Source organism: Cynocephalus volans, chromosome 9 (assembly GCF_027409185.1).
Source record: "Cynocephalus volans isolate mCynVol1 chromosome 9, mCynVol1.pri, whole genome shotgun sequence".
NCBI lineage: Eukaryota > Metazoa > Chordata > Mammalia > Dermoptera > Cynocephalidae > Cynocephalus > Cynocephalus volans.
This window is the reverse complement of record NC_084468.1, coordinates 151,679,933-151,699,968: the sequence shown is the minus strand read 5'-3', so window position 1 is coordinate 151,699,968 and position 20,036 is coordinate 151,679,933.

The following is a 20,036-nucleotide window of genomic DNA, read 5'->3' as shown; positions in this document are numbered from 1 at the left end:
CAACATATATTGTATTTACCAACATTTGGGTTCTGGAAATCTAAATAAGCTAATACACAGTGTGTACTTGTTATGTGCCAATTATTGAGCTAAGCCCTAAATAAGAATGGATTTAATGTGGACTGGACCCGTGGCTCACTCCGGAAAGTGCGGCGCTGGGAGCGCTGAGGCCGCGCGGTTCGGATCCTATATAGGGATGGCTGGTGCGCTCACTGGCTGAGCGTGGTGCGGGCGACACCAAGCCCAGGGTTACGATCCCCTTACCGGTAACCAAAAAAAAATAATAATAATAATGGATTTAATGTTAAAAACCGCAATAAGTTCTGTTACTACACTTAGTTTATAGAAGGCCCAGAGAGCTCCGCAACATGCCCGAGGATGCAGAAATACTAAGTCCTAGAGCTAGGATTCAAAAGTGGTAGGTGCTTAAGCAGGTTGAATTTAGAAAATGTATCTGATATCTCCAGTCATTATAATTGTGTTAGCTTTGATAAAATGGAAGAATCCACAGTGAAAGAAAACAGTAGCATAGGGAAATATTTGCCTTAAGTGTGGCATTCAGTGTGATTGAGACCTAAAATAATGACGAGCTCTTTCAAATTTATTATAAAAAAATCCAAAAAAGATACATAAAGACTGTGAACACTCATGTGAAGTTACACTGATGAGTCTCAAATCTTGGAAATCAGGCTTCCCTCTGAGAGGGGATTGGTGCATTAACTACTGATGGAAATTTCCTAGGCCAGTAAGACTACTATAAATGCCCTGCAAAACATGTCTTGGCACTCTAGTCAACAATTATTTGATCATATATGTGAGGGTTTATTGTGGGGCCGTCTCTTCTATTCCATTGGTCTGTATGTCTGTCTCTGTGTCAGTACCATACTATTTTGATTACTGTAGCTTTGTAGTAAGTTTTGAAATCAGGAAGTGTGGTGCTAGTCAACTCTGTTGTTTTTCAGTATTGTTTTGGCTATTTGCTTTCCCGTGAAATTCCATATGAACTTTAAGATCGGCATTTTTATTTCTGGAAAAACGTCATTGGGATTTTGACAGGGATTGCATTGAATCTGTAGCTCACTTTGGGTAGTATTGACATCTTAACAATACCAAGTCTTTCAACCCATGAAAATGAGATGCGTTTTCATTTATTCATGTCTTCTTTAGTTTGTTTCAGCAAAGTTTTATAGTTTTCATTGTATAAGTATTTCGCCTCCTTGATTAAGTTTATTCCTCAGTATTTTATTCTTTTAGATGCTGTTGTAAATGGAATTGATTTTGTAATTTCTTTTTCAGATTATTTATTGTTAGTGTATAGAAATGCAACTGAATTTTGTGTGTTAATTTTGTATACTTCAACTTTGCCAAATCTGTTTATTAGTTCTGTTTTTTTGTGTGAACTCTAGGGTTTCTACGTACAACATCATATCATCTGCAAACAGAGATGATTTTACTTCTACCTGTCTTCTGTGGATTGAATGTCCCCCCAAATTCACTGAAGCTTAATCCGCACTGTAACTGTAGGGAGCAGGAAATTATGGTCATTGAAAGGTGGGGTCTTGAAGAGGTGATTAGACTGTGAGGACCATGCCCCAATAAATGGATTAATTGATGGTTTAATGGTGGTCATGGGCATGGTTCTGAGGGCTTCAAAAAGAGGAGTGAGAAGTTAGCTCTTTCTCTGCTTCTGCCATCTGCCATGTGACACCTTGCTTTGCTATGAAGAGTCATTACCCAACACCAAGGCTGTCACTGGATGTGTTCCCTGGACTTTGGACTTCCCAGCCTCCAAAACTAAGCAATAAATCTCATTTCTTTATAAATTACCCAGTTTCAGGTATTTGTTATAATTAACAGAAACAAAACAATACACTGTCCAATTTACATGTCTTATATTTGTTTTTCTTGCTTAATGGGTCTTCCAGTAATATGTTAAATAGAAGTGGCAAAAACAGATGTCCTTGCCTTATTACTTATCGTAGAAGCAAAGCTTTCAGTCTTTTACCATTGAGTATGAAGTTTGCTGTGGGTTTTTAATCTATGACTTTTAGTATGTGGAGATAGTCTCCTTTTATTTCTAGTTTATTGAGTGTTTTTAATCAAGAAAGGATATCAGATTTTGTCAAATCCTTTTCCTGCATCAGTTGAGATGATCTTGTGGGTTTCCTTTCCCATCATTCTGTTAATGTGGCAGTTCACGTTTATTGATTTTCATATGTTGAATCATCCTTAAGTTCCAGGAATAAATCTCACTGGTCATTGTGTATAATCCTGTTAATATGGCGCTGAATTCATTTTGCCAGTATTTTGTTGACGATTTTTGCATCAGTATTAAGGGATATTGGGCTATAGTTTTATTTTCTTGTAGCGTCCTTGTCTGGCTTTTGCATCAGGGCAATGCTGACCTCAGAATGAGTTAGGAAGTTTTCCTTCCTCTTCAATTATTTGGAAAAGATTGAGAAGCATTGGTGTTAGTTCTTTTAATGTTTAATAGAATTCACCAGTGAAGCTATTAGTTCCAGAGCTTTTTTTGTTGGAAGATTTGTGAGTACTGATTTAATCTTCTTACTAGTTGTATGACTATTCAGACTTTCTATTTCTTCATGATTTAGTCTTAGTTTTGGTGTTTCTAGTAATTCATACGTTTTACCTAGGTTATCTAATTTATCAGTGTATAATTGTTCATGATACTTGCTGTATAATCTTTTTTATTTCTGTAGAATGGGTAGTAATATCTCCATTTTCATTTTTTATTTTAGTAATTTAAGTCTTCTCTCTTTTTTTCTTAGTTCATCTAACTACAGGTTTGTCAATTTTGCTGACCTTTCCAAAGAACCAAATTTTGGTTTTATTGATATCTTTACTATTTCCTTTCTTCTTCTAGCTTTGGGTTTAGTTCTTCTTTTTTAGTTCCTTAAGTTGTAAAGTCAGGTTGTTGATTTGAGATCTTTTCTGGTTTTTAACGTAAGCATGTATAGCTATAAATTTTCCCCTTAGCCCTATTTTAGCTGCCTCCCATAAGCTTTTCATTTGCATTGGTCTTTAAGTATTCTCTAATTTCCCTTTTGATTTCTTCTTTGATCTGAACTCCCTTACCTTTTGCTTATCTGGGAATGTCTTAATTTATCCCTAACTTTTGAAGGACAGTTTGGTCAATAGAGGATTCTTGGTGGTGCGGGTTAGATGTTTCACCTTTAAAAGTTCATGTATTAGAAACTTGACCCCCATTGTAACAATGTGTATTAGTCCATTTGTGTTGCCATAACAGAAATACCTGAGATTGGGTAATTTATAAAGAACAGAGGTTTATTTCGCTTATGATTCGGGATAGCTGCATCTGACACGGGACTTAGGCTGCTTCTACTCATGGCGGAAAGCAGCAAACAGCTGGCAGGTACAAGCAGATCACATGGCAAGAGGAAGCAAGAGAGAGAGAGGGAGGGTCTTTTAAACAACAAGCTCTTGCAGGAACTAATAGAGCAAAAACTCACTCATTAATCCATTCATGAGGCATCTGCCCCCATGGCTCAGACAGCTCCCAGCACTGCCACATTGGGGATCAGATTTCCACATGAGTTTTGGCAGGGACAACACATCCAAACCCTATCACAGTGTTAAGAGAGTGGAAAATCTGGGCTGTCTGGTTAGCTCACTTGGTTAGAGTGTGGTGTTGTAACACCAGGGTCTCAGGTGTTCAGATCCCCATACCAGCCAGCTGCCAAAAACAAAAACAAAAAAAGAGAGTGGGAAATCCTATTGTGGCATTCAAAAGGTGGAGCATTTAAGAGGTGATTGGATCATGAGAACTGTGCCCTCCTGAATGAACTGATCCATTCATGGAGTAATGGATTGATAGTTAAATGGGTTCTCATGGACATGGTTCCGATGGCTTTGTGAGAAGAGGAAGTGAGAAGGTTATCTCTCTTGCTCTCGCCATATTCTCACCATTGGGCATTCTGTGTTGCTGTAGAGAGTCACCACCAAGAAGGAGGCCCTCACCAGTTGCACCCCACTGGACCATGGATATCCCAGCCTCCAAAACTGTAATAAATGTCACTTCCTTATAAATTACCCAGTTTCAGGTATTCTGGTATAAGCAACAGAAATGGACTAGTACACTTGATTGATAGTTTTTTTTTTCTTTTAGCAATTTAAATATATCAGCCCACTGTCTTATGGCCTCTATAGTTTCTGATGAAAAATCTGTGCATAATCTATTAGGGATCCCTTATATGTGATGAGTTGCTTCTCTACTGCTGCTTTAAAGATTCTCTTGTTGCCTTTCAAAAGTTTGATTATAATGTGTCCTGTTGTTGATCTCTTTGAGTTCATCTTATGTGGAGTTTGTTGAGCTTCTTGGATTTTTATATTCATGTCTTTCATCAAATTTGGGGTTTTCAGCTGTTATTTATTCAAATATTGTCTCTGCCTCTTTCTCTTCTTCCTGGACTTCTACAAGGCATAAGTTCATCCACTTGATGGTGTCTTATAGGTCCTTTAGGCTGTGTTCACTTTCCTTTTGTCTTTGTTCTTTCAGTTCCTCAGACTTGCTTTTCATTGTCTTCTCTTGAAATTCACTGATTTCTTCTCTGTGCTCAAATCTGCCTTTGAATCATTCTAGTGAGTTTTTCATTTTCATTATTGTGCTTTTCAGCTTCAGAATTTCTTTCTGATTTTTAAGGTTTTCTATCTATTGATAATGCCATGTGTTTCATACATCATTTTCTTGACTTTCTCCACATCTTATTTTAGTTATCCTTTTTTTTTTTTTTTTTTTTTTTTGGCAGGCAGCTGGTTGGTGTAGAGGATTCATAAAGCAAATGTACCTCACAGGGCCTGGTGTTTCAAAGCCTTGCAGTTTCAAATATTGATCTTGCAAAGGACAGAAAATTTTCCCCAGGCTATCGAGTCTCTGTTGTAAGATAAGAACTGTAACACAGCAAGGGTGCTGGCTCAAAGACAGACAAGTTACTAATTGGTATGTAAAATTACTAAAAAGCTGCTAGAGGGAGAAGGAATGTTTGCTAGCTCAAGCTTTTATTAGTGGATCACTTAATTGCATGTTACAAGCTTCTATTGTTAAAACTTGTTAAACTGTGCTTAGCAAAACCCCACTGATGTCTCTTCCTGTAACTTGCTGGTCTGGAGAATAAATGCAGGAAGAGAACCCCAGTTCGTGGTTGATTTCCCAAATGGAAGCAACGCCTTGCTGTTAAGGGCTATGGGAGATTAACCCCTTTCTGAGGCTTCTCACTGCTCAAAAGAGATGGGCTTTGAGTAATCTTTGATGGCACCATCACCCAGGGGGAAAGGGGTGACAAATCATTGTGAGGCAAGGCAACAGGTTGGTACTGGGATCTGTACCAAGGTGACCTTGGCATTACTAGCACCATGCTATCTCAAGTGAGCTAACCAACCAGCCCTTTGTTTTTTTTTTTTTTTTTGGTTCTTTGATCATCTTTAAAAGATTTATTTTGAAGTTTTTGTTGGGTAGACCATTTTCAGGGACAGTTTCTGTTCATTTATTTAGTTTTTCCCTTGAATGCACCATATTTTCCTCTTTCTTTCTATGCCTCGTGATTTTTTTTTAAACTGGGCATTTAATATAATGATGTGGTAACTCCAGAACTCACTTTCCCCCCCTTTCCCAGTATTTTCTGGGTTTTTAAAAATTGTGGTAGGCTGTCTGTGTGCCAGGGATCAGCCTGAGGTGTAAATGTAAAGTGTTTGCAGGTCTTTTGTGAGCCTGTGCCTGTCTCTGAGTATGCGTGGTCATTTTCTAATTTTCCCAATATGTGTAGTTGTTTTTTAATGTTCTAGTCTTTAATGTTTGGCCCCATAAGCAGAAAAAGAGAAAAATGAATAACGGGGGGGGGGAGTGGGCATTGGCCTTTAAATCCGCTGTGCTTCAGCCAAAGGTGGAGGGGCTTGCAGCAGTGGGGAGAGGTGCAACAACAATGGCTTCAGACCTTTTCGTAAGCACTTCCTAAGCACAGATCCCTAATATTTGGAGGATAGGTTCTTTTTTGCCCACCCTGGCTCCTGCAAGCTGTGTACAGGCTGCTCCAGGAACTCATGCTCCGATGCCTGCCACATGGCTGGAGATGAGATATGGGTAGCTACTACTGTGCTGAGATCTGAAATTGACCAACGTTAACATCAGTCGACTCCAGAGTTCCGAAATAATTCCATCAGACAGATTCTGTCAGTGCATTTGTTGTCTAGATGGAGAGGCAGATTCCTGGTGCTTCCTCTCTACCATCTTCCCAGAATTCTCTCTCCCCACAGATTTTTTTAAAAAATTTTATGTATTATTTTAAAATTTACATTCAGTTCAAAATACTTTCTAATGGCTTTTTTTTTTTCTAATTGCTTTTGGATTTCTTCTTTATCTCATGGATAATTTTTTTAAATTAAGACCTGTAAGATAATATATGTGATAGTAAGTTTATTTATAAACACTTTGTTACTTTTTTATAAACTTCAAAACAAAGCAGAATAAAAATATTATATGATTTTAAAAGTCAAAAGATTGATAAACATAAAATTTAATGATGGTAAGCTCTTGCAGAAGGGCAGAAGACGGTACAGGTAAATTGCACATAGGCTGATATAAGTTACAGGTAATATTCTAGTCTTGACCTGGATGGTGGTTCATGGATATTTACTATATTTTATATATATATATATATATACTCACATACACAAACACACACACACATATATATAAAACACATATACGTATTTTACATATATATATAAAATACAAACAAATGAAAAATCACAGAGAACCATGTATGAACCAAAAATGAAAGAGTATCATGAATCAAGGAATATGATACTTACATAATGATTTGCTCTCTCAGCAAAAAGACCCAGGGATTGATATTTCTGCTTTAGCAAGTATCAGTCAAGACTCTTTTGAAAATAGCAATGGACCAAAATCCAAATCAAACTGTTTTAAGGAGAGGAAAATAAAAGGAATTTATTAGTTCACATATGTGAAATGTCCAAGGGTGAAGCTTCAGGAATGGCTAAATCTAGGTGCTGAAATGATATAATCAGTATTTTCTTCTCCCCTCAGCTTCAATTTCCTTTGTATTGCTTTATTCTCATGTGGGTTCTCCCACTGTGGTGGCAAAGATGGATACTAGAAGACAAAGATGGCTCCAGTTTAGCAGCCCCAATTGAAAGACACCTTTTCAGTTCCAGTAAGACTTCCATGTATTATCCTTATTGCCTTAGCGAGGGTCATGTAGCTGTAATAGAAACAATCACTGTGGCTAGGGAGATGCAGCACTCTAACTGGCCATGCCTAGGTCACCCCTAATTACGAGGGGTATGATCATCTTTACCTAAGGCACATAGACTGATAGTAGGAAAAGGGTAGTCCCCCAAAGGAAAATCAAGTTGCTGTTACTGAGAGAGAAAAAAGAGAGAGGGGGGAGGAGAGGTGTGGGATCTTGGGTAGGAAAAAATAACAGATGTGCAGTTCAATGGTCTGACAGCGTAACTTGGTACCAACTCCTGGGCTGCAATCTAAACATCTCTCCTTGATTAGTAAGTTAAAGCTTATAAAGTAGTGAAAATTGTGAGTCTGGGTTCTTTACGTATTTTGACAACAGACTGAGAAGTTTCTGATCACTTATCCAAGGTGACGTACAGGGTATCATACTCACTCTATGAAAGCATGATGGACCCCCCCACCCCAAATTGGTTTAATGTCAAGATTAGTGATGCCACACATGCACCAAGAGGGTATGAAGAAATTTATTATTCACATATTAAGGCTTTCTGGGAGAGCAGGTCAGTCACCTAAGCCAGTCCAAAAATGGCATCAGCAAAGGAATGATGAGTGGCCCTGGGTTTTACTGTGGTTAGAGGGTGGGACCTGGATGAATGTTCCTGCACAAGGGCCAGCACTTTGTGTGGTTTGCACTTCCCCTCTAACGCTAAGGGAAGGAGTGCATGCGCTTTCTTATCAGCTTGCCCACATATGGGGCACAGGCGAAAGTGGAGATGTAGTTTGAAAGTCGTCAGTGGTCAAGCATCACAAATGGAGTCAGACTCTTTATTACACAGGGCCATCTCTCGAAGCTAGCCCAGTTTTCTGAGAGTGATAGACTCAGTGCCATAACACCCCATCTATTAACCAATGAGACAAACAGGAATTCTTTCCCTGGTGGTTATAATTCTACAACATTATTCTTACCCATCACCCTTTAGTTGATGTCTGTAGCAGCTGGAGGGGTGTACAGGTACAGTTCGTTTCCAGAGAGGGAGAGAGATTAAAATGATCATTAGCCAACCATGAATACACGTGGGAGCACCCTTCACTTGTACAGAGGCACATAGCCCAAGCAAGAGAGAAATACTTTTTTTGTACTCCCTCCTTGTTGTACTCCTGTGTGAGGAGGGGGATAAAGTACAATGCCCTTCAGATTGAAAAGGTACTTTGAGACTGATGAAGGAAGTTGGCAGGTCCATTTGGTAATCAGAGATATTTATTAATGGGGGCTACTTCCATTACAAGAAAACCGTGTGCAGCAAAGAATCAGACGTCTACAAATGAGAGCTCTAGATCTATGAGGTTAGACAATGTTTATATAGTAAAAGTCGCTATTTCTAAAAATAACTTCAAGGAAACATCTTAAGAGAGATAACTTGGTACATCATTCACCAGGTGTCTTGTGATCCATGAGGGGTGGGAGGTGTCTTGTGAGTTAGTGCTTAGACCACAGATGCCACTTGCTGTAATAAATCACTTACTCCCTGAAGCCTATGTTCCCTTTACATTTGCCCTAAGGTTAAGGTGGTCAGTGAAACAAAGGAGTGAGGCTGAGCAGGAGTCAACATGGCTGGCAGGGCACAAAATGGCCTTGGTTCTGTTCACCCTCTAACAACCCCTCTGCCCATTATCTCCCCAGTCTTTTCTACTCTTCTGCTGCCTCCTAAGATACCAGCTTCATTCTTGATGCCAGCACAATTGCCTGGGTATTGGCCCAATTATGGTGGGGAAGCTACAGCTGGTCCTTGATCTGTGTTACTGGTCATATTTTAGACCTTTCAGAATAGAGCAACTAAAAAAAGACTAGACTGTCTCCTGCTTATCTTGACTACCTTTCACGATGTAACCTTGATGCCATTATTTTGCTGCACTGGGGAGATAAGGAAAGGAAAAAAGTGAGTAAAAGGGAAAAATCACATCCTATTGTATATTAAAGAAATATGGATAGATTAGAAAATACATTGCAAAATCTTCCCTTTTTTTCTGTCCAAAATATCAGTCTTCAAGGAATTCTCACTGTCCGCAGGGTGAGGGGTGCATGTCTGTAGTCCTCTGCAGTGCAGTAGAAACATTTGAGAATTAAAATTATTTCTAACCATTAACAGTTGGGGGGTAACAGAGGAGAGAAGGGGACCCCTGAGCCCTTGGGGATGTTGTAGAGATCTTTGATTAACCAGTCCCGGAGCTGTCCCGCATCCAGACTTCTCATCCTGAGATGTCCAGTCAAGGAGAGTCAACAGTAGACTCTTGAAATTCAGAAAAGTAAAGGTGGGGGTTAGGAGGGGAGCAGGTATGAGACAGGGACCAGGAAGTAGGGAAGGATATTGGAATAAAAGGGGGGTGGGGGTGAGAGGGTCATTTCCTTTATTGTTTAAGTAATTTCGAGTTGGGTCTTCTATTGCTCTTAGATAATTGTGATTCCTCACATTTAAGTAGTGCTGTGCAGACCCCCACCACCTCTGTATACCGCTTTGGTTGATCTTCAGGAAGCCCAGTGAGGACAGGCAAGACATATGGGTAAGGACACTGAGGCTGGGGCGGGGGGGGGGTGCTACAACCAAGATGGTCTGGTTTCTAGTCCAGTGTTCCTCATTCAGGTGTATTGTCGAGGTGAATTCAGGTACCTTGTTGGTACTGGGAGTAGGAGAACCTCTTGGAATGTCTTTGGGAAGGGTGGGAAGAGGGAGCTGCCTGGAACAAATTTCCCTAACTCCCCGCGCCTCGGGTCGGCACAGATGGATTTGGGGGCTGCTTTCTCGATGCCAGTCATCCCGTAGCCGTGCTCACTGTGTGCCAGGCCAAAGTTAACAGCGGACACAGCTTAACTTCCAGGGCTTATTGCTCTCGGAGGACCTTCTCATTCACAAGCCCTTGATGTGGGACTCAGTGGGAAGTGGAACCTTTCCTTTAGTGCCCTGCCTCGCTTCCTGGATTAAGTTAGATTTCACTGCTAACATGTTAACTTCCCGTGTGCCATGAGGGGCACAGGACACAGCCTAGTTTTCTGCCTTTCACTCAGACCCATCCTCCTTCAGGCCCCGTTCCCCTGCCCTGTGCTGCTCCAGTCCATCCTGGCCTCACATTGCTTAGATGTTCCTCTCATTATGTCCTTCTCTCTGATTCTGCTGGCAAAATCGGATCAATTTTTACTGTTCTTGCCGGAGACCAGCTCCAGTCAAGTTGCGGGTCCTTGAAGGAGGCCTGAGGAAGCCGGTGAAAATAAAAAACACAGACAGAGACCTCAATGCATCAGTATGCATGTTCTCTCTCTGCAGGCTGTCGGCGTGTTGCAGCTGGAGCACAGGAGAGCCTGAGACAATGCCTTTTATTTAGATTTTTCTCTGCAGGGGTTTTTTGGGTATCATTTTTATTCCATCAGCAAGCTTGAATTAATAATTTAAAAAGGACAGGGGAAGCCAGTTTTTTTCCTTCGTTAGCACGTCTCAGGTGATTAGATCATGCTTTCTCCTTTGGGTATCAGGTTATCAGATCAGGACCATCTTCTCATTGCCTTGAAGTTAACCTGTGACCTCTTCCAGTTGGCAAGCTGTGGTTAATAGCTACCCTATTAACAGGGTGGGACTATTGCAGTTGTAAAGTGATAAACAGTACTATCATATGACCTATGTCTACTGCTAAATGTTAAGTACAAATTTGCTAAAAGGAAAAATGCTAACATTTAAATTCTAATGGGGGTGTAATGATCTTATGTTCTAATGGAATGAACCTACTGTTTATATGGAAAAAGAACAGGGGATATTTGAGCAGCATTATCATGCACATCTTGAGGTTATGCATTCGCTGTGGCCCTATAATCTTGATCTAAATGTTAAAGTGTCCTTGTGCACAGCACCGTCCCTCACAAAACCAGTTACATTTGCCTCTTAGGTCTAATTTTGCAGGTTTAATAATTTTCCAGCATCTATTTTTATCCCAATATCTAATTCTTAATGATTTATTTAAAACTGGATACCACCAAGTAAAGGGGGTTCTACAGTTTCATTCCCATATACTTAATTTGTCCCAATCATATAATTTCTCATTAATACCAACCATTCTCTTGCCATTAATATAATCTCCAGTAAATGATGTTTGCCAACTTACATTAGGCTGCAGCTCATATTTAGTCATGAGCAGTGCTTTTGGAACATATGTTGCTGTCGTCAATTTATCATAAGGGGATAATTTTAAATTGTCCCATTTACTCGGATCCTCTGTGGGAATGTTTAGTTCGATGACTGCATAATTATTTGTGTTATTTTTATAATCTTTTGGGAATTCAGAGAACTGCCACGCTAACCAAACTGTCGAAAGAGAGGGCAAAAGCCACGAAGCCGAGGCAGGCAGCCCTTCCGGTTGTAGCAAGTGCTCGTAGCTGTGGCCTTGCCAGCAGCTCTCCCTCCAGGGGCCTTGCCAACTCGGAGAGGGCAGCCCAAGCTGACTCCTTTAGGATCCTGCCATGGCGTGGACTGTGCCATGTTCTCCTCTAGTCCCTGGCTCTCTGTCTTCTCACTGATCCTCATCTATTTTTCTCTTCTTACCGTCTGTCCCTCTCACCCCCACCCCCTTTTATTCCAACACCCTTCCCTTCTTCCTGGTCCCTGCCCACACCTGCTCACCTCCACCCCCACCTTTACTCCTCTGACGTTCCAGAGTCTACTGTGGACTCTCCCCGACTGGATTCACAGCTTTTAGTCCTGGTGAGTCTTCACAAAGTCACCCCCAGAGACTTAATGGAGATCATATTTTTAAGTTTGAAAGTTTCATCTTGATTTTTAACTGGTTCTTAGGATAATGTTGTCACTGAAGCTAAGAGGTAAATTTCCTCTTACGTAGATTGCTACAGAAATCCAATTCAAAGAATGTCTGTGAGGACTTACAGAGACATTGGAGAGCACACATAGTGTTTGATCAGATAATAACATTTTAAAAGGAATGATAAGAGATTAAAACACTTAGAAGCCCGAAGAGGCAGAATGGAAGTGTCAGTCACCACTCAGCCTCTCTCTTTCTACTTTAGTCTTGTTTTTCCTGTCCTTGAGTGTCTTCTCCCTCACGGAATCATGGGATTTTAAAATTGGAGAAGTCTTAGCTATCAACCCCTTCATTTCTCACGTGAGAAATTGAGGCCCAGATCGCTGCATGTGTTGTCCACAGTCACAGGGGGAGTAGAAGGTTCCTGACTAGAACCCAGGCTGACTTTTGTTTGTATGTTTCTGTATAAAACTTTATTGTTTTTAATAAAAATGTGATATAGCCATTAAAAACCATAAAGGGCTACGAAAAAGTACATAAAAGAAAGCAAATCATCACCAAAAATTCAACCACCTATAAATAACCAGTGTTACAGTTTGGTAAACATCATATAAGATATCTCGCTGTCCCTATAAACCAATGAAAGGGTGGATAAAGACGTGGATAGGTAGATAGAGTAATACATAGATGGAAAGGGACCCTCCATACATGCCTCTTAAAGTAGAAAGTACTGAATTTTATTTTACTTAAAGTCAACAGAAAAAAACGACACGATTGTGAAGCTAAAGGAATTTTTTTTCACCACTAGAGATATTACTTTCTAAAAAAGCCGTCTAAAGAAAAGAAAAATGGTTATTATGATTACAAAAAAACACTAAATGGACGTATTTCACACACACACGCGCGCGCACACACACACACACACACACACACACACACACACACACACACAAAACCTCTAAGGAATTGGAATCATTATGTGTTTTAACTGCACATTTCAACTTTTAAAGCATCCTTGACATCCTGATATACAAGGTAGAATTTTCTGGTTGGTAGATTGCTACAGAAATCCAATTCAAAGAATGTCTGCGAAGACATTATCACGTCTATCCTCTTTCCTACTGCTCCCCTTCACGGACCTCTTTATTTTTGTTGCTTAGGATTATTCTTACTTCTTCTTTGGTTTATGGCATTTAGAGTCTAAAACCATAGTTCACACAGTTGTGTACTCTATATTTAAATGAACTTAATGCTCATCATGTCTTTATACCATAGCCTTTCATTTCCCAAGTTCATTATTTTGATTTATCTTGGAGAACATTGTTTTTCAACAAAGATTATCAGTGCTAGATTCCTTGAATAGTTTCATTTTGAGAAGTTCTGCCTTTGCTTCTATACATGAACTATAATCTGGGTGGAGAGCTTTGGACCCTTGGCTCCATTGTTTTGTGACACTGAGTGGCGCTGTTCAAGAAGGTGGAGCCCAACTTGCATTTTTCCTCTTGTACATGATTTGCTTTGCTTGGACGAAATTTTTATGTTAATCATTTTACATGAGGAATTTTTTTCTTGGCGTGCTAAGATTTGCTTTAACTTTACATTTAGCTTTCTTTCTTTCTTTTTTATTTCAGGAATATTCTCCTGTGTCATGTCCCTGGATATTTTCTTCAGGTACATCGATTATGTGTAAATTGGATAGTCTTAGTCACTCCATATTTATCATTTCTCTACTTGTTTTGATTTCTTTATCTTTTTTCTTTGCCTTCCTATGATTATTTCAAGTCTTCCATACCACTAATTTACTAATTTGCTTTTCAGCCTTGTCTAGTATGTTTTTTGTTGAATGTAATTAACTTATTAGATTTGTAATGTGAAGAAATATGAATTAATCCAAAAGAGGTAGGAAAATAAGAAAAAGTTAAAACCAAAAAAGGAGGACAGATAGATAGTCCAGAATAGGTGACTATCGCACTCTGGGCAGGTGGCCAAGACCATGAACTTTAAGCATTCCTCCGTGAGCTCAAGGGAGGTCCTGGGGAGCCACATCTACTCACCTTTGTTTTTATCCCTTGACTGTTTTTGTTTGTTTTGTTTGCTTCTTATGCTGTGTTTACTCTTCTTGGCCACTAAGTCATTGTAGCCCTAGAGAGAGACTGTTGAGTAGGGAAAGGGGAACAGGTACATGTTGTTCCCCTGGTGATCTTTGACATCAAATTACTCTTTGCGACCTGCAAAACTCTAAAGTGGAGTTGTGCTGTGACTTTGTGGCCAATGGCACACAGGAACATGGGAGGCTGAGAGGAGCCCTTGGAAATTCTTCCAAAGACCTTATGCAAGAAACTACAAGAACATTTCTGAGCATCTTTAAACATGCTACCTTCACAGGGCAGGATAGTAAGATGGTCAGATGCTGGTGTCAGACTGACCTGGGACTAGCCCTGATTTGAGAGCTTAGCAGCCAAACAACTTTGTTTCAATTATTTTACTTCTCTACTGGTTGCATGTATGATGGGAGGTGGTTGCCAGGCCGAAGGATGGACAGGCAGATCTCTTTCTTGGCACTGCAGCTGTGGTTCCAGAAGTCTTGACTCAACTGGCTAAGGGGGCATTTCCTCCCTCAGTTTTCTCATCATTAAAATGGGAGTGGGTATATCTTTTTCACAGAGTCATTGGCAGATCAAGAGATAAAATGTATGTGTAAATACTTTTAAAGTTTATACATGTGTATTAGTCCTTTTATGTTGCTTATAACAAAATACATGGAACTGGGTGATTTATAAAGAAAATGAAATTTATCACTTATAGTTTCTGAGGCTGGGAAGTCCAAAGTCCATCTGGTGGTGGTGACAGTGACCCAGGGGTCTCACATTGCAAGATGGTGGAAGCAGAGAGAGCAGGGAGAGAGAAAGACAGGCTCTCCCTTTCTTTTAAAGCCCTCAGAACCAATGCCCCTGACCACCATTTTTAATCCGTTCACTACTGCACAGTCCTACAATCCAATCACCTCTTCAAGGCTCTGCCTTTTGATTACCGTAATAGGATGTCCCACCCTCTTAACAGTCACAGCGGGGGCCACGTTTCTAATACATAAACTTGGGGAACACTATTCAAGCCTCAGTGAGTTTTGGGGGACATAATTCAATCTGCTACAACATGTTAGTGTAGATATTTTATGTATGATATTATATGGGGATTGGGTTTCTGGAATAGGATATTCCTATTTTGTCTCCTCTGTGCAACAGGGTAACTGTAAGGAAAGTATTCTGTGTCCACAATTCTGATAAAGGTAAAGAGGTGCCTCCTTTCTGAGAGACTACCATGACAGTGAAGTGCTTGTTACTGAGAGGTCGTTTCTAAGAGGAAGGTGACAAGATTTGGAGGAGATGTTCCCTCTACACTGTCAATTTTAGGAGAGCTCATGTATATTTTGAAAGGAAGGTGACAGCTTCCTCATATCATGGCTAAAGAGAAGAATACAAGATGATAAATCAAACCAAAATTTGGTCCGAGAAAGCCTTCATACTTGCATAATTGAGTTCTTACATATGAACCAAAACCTAACGTAGTATGTAAACAAATTGGAAACCTAACTTGGAAGTATGCTTTTATAATAGTCTTTGAGTCTCAGCCAATCACAGCAGCCATACTTCAACCATTCACAGGCAGCCAACTGTTCAAATCATGTTCAAATAAGGCAAACATCCAGCTGTTTCTGTATCTCACTTCCATTTTCTGTATATCACTTTCCTTTTTCTGTCTATAAATCTTTTTTTTCCTTTTAAAGATTAACAAAATTTGCAAACATTTTTACTACATTGTCATTATGCTTTTTTTCTAGTGGTAAGATTTAGTTTCTTTCTCTTTCTCATTTGCATTTTTACCAGTGGGTTTTGTTCTTTCTTGTGTATCCATGGCAGTGATTATTTCTTTTTGAATTCCTGATGCAGGACTTCCTTGAGGTTTTTTTGTAGGGCTGGTCTTGTGGTGGTGAACTCCTTCAGTTTTTGTTTGTCTGGAAAATATACTATTTTCCCCTCATTTCTGAAGGATAGCCTTGCTGGGTATATTATTCTTGGCTGGCAGTTTTTTTCTTTTAGTGTTTTGAGTATATCATCCCTTTTCTTCTGGCCCATAGAGCGTCTGTTGAGAAGTCCGTAGAGGATTCTTAAAGCAAATGTACTTCACAGGGCCTGGTTTTCCAAAGCCTTGCAGTTTCAAATATTGACCTTGCAAATAAGGATCAACTGTACCCTCATTTCAGAGAAATGAAAACGTATGTCCACACAAAAAACTTGTGCACAAATGTTCATAGTAGCATTATTCACAATAACCAAAAAGTGAAAGCAACCCAAATGTCCACCAACTGATATACTGAATAAATATAAAAAATAATAAATATTTTAAAAATTAAAAATTTCAGTATTTATATTTCTATAAATATTGTTTGGAAACTAGCTTCTTCACATAATATATTGTGTATTATTTCATGAGTACCTTTTCCTATCATTACATATTCTTATAAAAACATCATTTCCCCAAATAATGCCCATTAAACATTATTTTTTTATATAAGAAGTTTGTTACAAAAGCTTGGAATATTTGGTAGGTATAAGAAAATTTTAAAAAGAGTTGTCCATAACCCCACCACTATGATATTTTAACCACTATTTTACATATATATATATGTTTTAATATATATATATATTTCCTTCCAGAAATTTTTCTATACTTTCATATTTAGTTTTTAAATAAACAGAATTCTACTCACCACTTTTAATGGCTATGTGGATGTATAATAATTAATTTAAACAGTCTCATACTTTCCTTTATTACTAATGATACTGTAATGAACATTTTTGTAGCTGAGTCTTTGCATGCATCCTTAAGGATAAATTGGTAGAAATGCTATTGCTGAGTCAAGAGTATACCCATTTTTAGGGCTTTTGATACATATTGCCAAATTTCCCTATAAGTTACTGTTAAACTCCCTGTGGTTTCCCCTTCTGGGGAATGGTTTCCAAACTGCAGGGGAGGGCCTCGGTAGATATAACTGCACTGCAAAGCCTCGGTCTCCTTGGTCAGCTGATTGGCTGACCAAGTTCCAGTCCCAACATAGTGATTTAAAAAGCTGATGCTGGGAAAGACTTAGTTTCTTTCTGGTAACGGAGCTGAAAGATGTTAAACTTGGGAGATGTCAGGGGTGTTGTTTTTTGATATGTGGCAAAAGATAGTCTGCATTTTTTAAATTATTTTGTAAAATTTATTTATTTTTGATGGCTGAGCCAGTACAGAGTGTTATCCGTGGTGTTCTAACACTATGCTCTAACCAACTGAGCTAACCGGCCAGCCCCTAGTCTGCATTTTAGAGAGAACAACGCCCATACACAAGAAGATGCAGAAACTAGAAATGGAGACAGATTATTAGGAAACATCTGTATCCTTGGTTCTTGTAACTCTTAAACTCCTCTTGGCAGCTGGAAACCTGCCATTTCTTGAGGTTGGATGCTGAACTCTTCAACTGAGAACCTCTAGTATTTCCCAAATACATTTCCTTTATTCCCTGAGTGAATTTGCAGTTCTGTCACTCGGAACCAAAAAACCAATGTATCTCTCCAAATTCTGTACTAATTTATGTACTCACGGCCAGTGTGTGAGAATATCCATTTTCTATACCTCCTCACCAACAATGTTTATTATATTTATTTTTTAATCTTACTAATTTGAGAGGTGAAAAAGGTATTTTATTATTTTTATTTTATTTTATTGAATGCTAGTGAGAGCGAATATATTTATTCATAATCTATTCATATTATTAATATTTCTTCTTTTCTGAATTCCTTGCTTATGTACTCTGGCTTTGGTTTTGTTGGTATTATCATTGGAGATCGTGTTCTGGTTGTCTGTTGTATAATATTCCACCCCAAAGTTTAGCAGGGTAAAACAACAACAATTTTATTATGCTTATGAATTCCATGGGTCAGGAATTTTGACAGGGTACAGCAGGCATGGCTTGTCTCTGCTCCATGATTTTTAGAGCCTTGGCTGGACTGCCCAAATGGATGGGGTGACTTGGACATGTCGGGGCTGGCATAATCCGGAGGCTCCTTCACTCACATTTTGCTGCCTATGCTGGTGTGGCTGACAGATTTATTAGTTTTTTTTCTTTCTTTCTTTTTTTTTTCTTTCCCCCTCTTGGAATCATGCTTAGAAAGACTGTCTGCATCTCAGGATTATAAATATACCTGTGCATTTCCCTTTATACTTTTATAATTTAACTTTTACTTTCAATTCCATATTAGTTCATGTGCTAAAATAGAAGTAGCAGGAGATGAGGAGGCTTGGACCAGGGTGGGGAAGAGTTAAATAGGATAGACAGAGTAGATAGCTATTTAAGGTGGAAAACTGAGAGGACTTTGTGATGGATTTGATATGGAGGGTAAAAGAGTGGAAGAAGGCTCTTTATTGGTTGCGTGATGCCTCTCACTGAGATGGGGAGACTGAAAGAAGACTAAATTTGAGACACACAGGTTTTCTTTGCAACACACAAGTAACCTGTGGCTCCTGGGTTTACTGTTTGTTTTTAAATAAGAGGTAGATGTTTGATTTTATCTGATGCCTTTTCAGTCTATGGCCATATGATCTTAGGGTTTTGTTCCCTCTTCTGTCTTATAATTATATTAATAGACTTTCTATTTCTAGATTAAACTGTAATAGGAACAATGAACATTTCTTGAGTACTACGTTTAGTTTCTCATTAGATCCCTGGAATCTAATAATTAGATCTATAACAATCTTATCAATACCATGTTTTTTGTTCTTACAGAGGATAACTGCAACTTTGTTAATTAACTTGTAGAAGGTCACCTGGGTAGTGTATTAATAATACACATATAATGTGTATTATTCCTTTAATATATTTTTATATTAAGTGAATATGATATTAATATATATCCCTAAAATATATTTATAAATTAGATTGTGCCCAGGTTCTTTTTGTTGTTGTTCTGTTCTGTTCTTTTGTTGCTTTTTTTTTTTTTTTTTTGTATTTTGTAATTTTGTTGCTATCCTTGCCAGGTTTTGGCATCAGGTTTATGTTTGCTTCCAAAGCGAACTGAGAAACCTTTGGTGATTTGCTTTTATTATTCCAAAGTTTTAATAAATCATAACAGCCAATTCTCAGCTGAGGATGCATTTAACTACTCTAACGAATTTCTTGTGGCATCTGGGTCTCTGCGATGAAGTTGTACCTGGCATAGTCACGTGAGTGGGAACTTGCAGGACGTTTGCTAGTAAGCATCAGCTTGCACTGCATCCGTTAGTGGCTTGGAGGACACTCACAGTTAGCAACTCCAGACTTTAGTCGGGACAACTGTCAGGGGAGTCTCGCAATACATGCCTCCCCTTTTCTCTAAGTAGCAAAAATAAATGCGATGAATGGGCAGTCAGTATCTTTTGTCTTAGGTAAAAGTAATAACAAATAAAGACAATGAAAAAAGTAAATGCTGAAGAATAGTTTTATGTGGACTCCACCCTTGTAACTAAGTTAAAAAAACAACAACAACAACAATCTAAGTTTCCCTCCCTCCCTCCCCAGAGCAGCAACGGGAAATCGGATCCGCGGCCACGTAGGCGCCTCCCGCCGCCCTAAATCCGCGGTCTCCAGGGCCGGGCGGAGGCCGGCGGTGGGCCTGGGAGCAACCACTTTTCTTTCCCGCCTTCGGGACGAAGCCCGGTCCGGAGAGTTCAGGCTGTCTCGCTCGGGGACGCGTGCTCCCTAGGCCCGGACCGGGTCCCTTCCCAAGTCGCCACCCCGTCCCCGCGGCCGGCGGCCCGGGCGCGCCGGGCTCCTCCCCTCACGGCTGCGGCCGGGGGCGGGCGGCGGGAGGGGGCGGGCGGCGGGAGGGGGCGGGCGGCGGGAGGGGGCGGGCGGCGGGAGGGGGCGAGGGCGGGAGGGAGGCGTGGCCGCCGCTGGGACAGCCCGAGCCTTCTCCAC